Source organism: Echinops telfairi, unplaced genomic scaffold (assembly GCF_000313985.2).
Source record: "Echinops telfairi isolate 266 unplaced genomic scaffold, ASM31398v2 ScPeMD7_7424;HRSCAF=8462, whole genome shotgun sequence".
In the NCBI taxonomy this organism is placed as follows: domain Eukaryota; kingdom Metazoa; phylum Chordata; class Mammalia; order Afrosoricida; family Tenrecidae; genus Echinops; species Echinops telfairi.
The window spans coordinates 71,335,814-71,337,580 of NW_022111324.1; the positions used below are offsets into that span (position 1 = coordinate 71,335,814).

The 1,767-nt window shown below is 37.9% G+C and overlaps 1 non-coding gene across 1 annotated transcript; it reads left to right on the top strand.

Annotated features, from left to right (window-relative positions):
* Window positions 1-1,058: 1,058 nt before the first annotated feature.
* LOC115872485 lies at window positions 1,059-1,192 on the top strand. Its single transcript, XR_004047883.1, has one exon. It is a non-coding gene; the product is annotated as a small nucleolar RNA SNORA51 (small nucleolar RNA).
* Window positions 1,193-1,767: the final 575 nt, after the last annotated feature.

The following is a 1,767-nucleotide window of genomic DNA, read 5'->3' on the forward strand; positions in this document are numbered from 1 at the left end:
TCAAGAAAGGAGCCCAGCCCAGCCTGACTCGGGTTCATGTATCCAATGGTAGCCTTCTTTAGACTTAAGTTATTGCAGGTGAATGATGCAGACAGGCAAAGCAGGAGTACTCCAGTGAGTACAGAGTAATGTGTATCTAAGTTCAGCGTGAATATAGAGTACTGTGGATCCAAGTTCAGCAGGAACGTGGCAGGGCACCAACAGGTCCCAGGGATGGCAGGCCATATGGGCAGCCCCAGGATGGAGCTAGACACAGAATCCAAGTAGCAGAAAAGTAAAGAGCAAGAGAGAGAGAAGTTCCCAGTGTCTCTCTTATAAAAAGACCACACTCCCAATGAGACGTCAACAGGCTCCTGATTAAGAGGTGAGACACCACACCTACCTCCATACAGATACCATCAAATTGACATAAAATCTAACCATCACACACATATTTCTAACTTTATCACAAACTGCACAGTCGAATACTTATTGTCATCCCTAAAGAGACTCAAAAATCCTAAGTGTACAACTGAGTCAGGAAAGACTAGATTCGTTATCCTTAGTGTGTATGGAAGTAGATATTGTTCAGTAACTTAATTGTGATGAAATAATTAGGGAATTTGTACAAGCAAAGAATATAAAGAAATAGTAGAAAAAAGATCAATCCAAACATAAAGTATACTAATTTGTTGTGACGTCGGTTTTCTTGCTGCTACATTTTTTTATGACATCTTCTGATTTATTCATTTATAATTACACCTATCCCTCACTTATTGACATAGGTTCCAAAATCCAGGTTATGTAAAAATCCAAATTATGTGAAATGATGGATATTTATAGTAGATCACAAAATGGAGGGTGATTATAACATTTTGTAACTGCCAGACTACTGAGAATCATCTCCCAACCAAGTTGATACCTACCTCTAAATATCAGAGCCAGCATTATTCATATTAGCATTCACTTCTGCCAGACATACATTGTAAATTCAAAACATAGTTTGCTGAGATTTTTTTTCTATTATTGTTAGAGTGACATTCTGGATATGACATAATTGATAAGTACAGAGCTGGTGTTGCCTCCTGGTGCTCACCAAAGGCTGTGCTCTTGCACTGACTGGATGGAAAAAGAAGGCAAAGTAAGTGCCCTGTATCCACCTCAACCCGAGCCCTGTCTGTGCCTAGTTTGTATTGTGAATGGGGCAACATGGCAAAAAAAAAAAAAAAAAGTAAAGGGCAGGTGTATAGCAGTTGCCACAGTACATTAACAACAGCAAGCTACCAGAAATGCAAGCCAGATTCAAAAGAGAATGTGAAACCAGGGATATCATTGTTGATACTGATGACTGAAAGCAGAGAATACTAGAAAGATATCTATTGATTATATAAAGTCACTCAACTGTGTGGATCATAAGAATTCATAGATAACATTGTGGTGAATGAGAATACTAAGATGGTTCATTGTGCTCATGAAGAACCTATACATAGACCAATAAGCACTCCTTTGAACAGAATAAAGTGGATACTGGACGATTTAAAACTTGGAAAGGTGTGGGTCAACATTATATCTTTTCACTATATTTATTCAATCTGTACTCTGGACACATAATCCAAGAAGCTAGAGTATATGATGAAGAATACAGCATCAGGACTGGGAGAAGTTTTATTAACACCCTTCATTATATAGATGGCACAACCTTACCTGCTAAAAAGCACAGAAGATATAACACTCTTACTGATGAAGATCAAAGACTATAGCCTTAAGTATGTATTACATCATAGCATA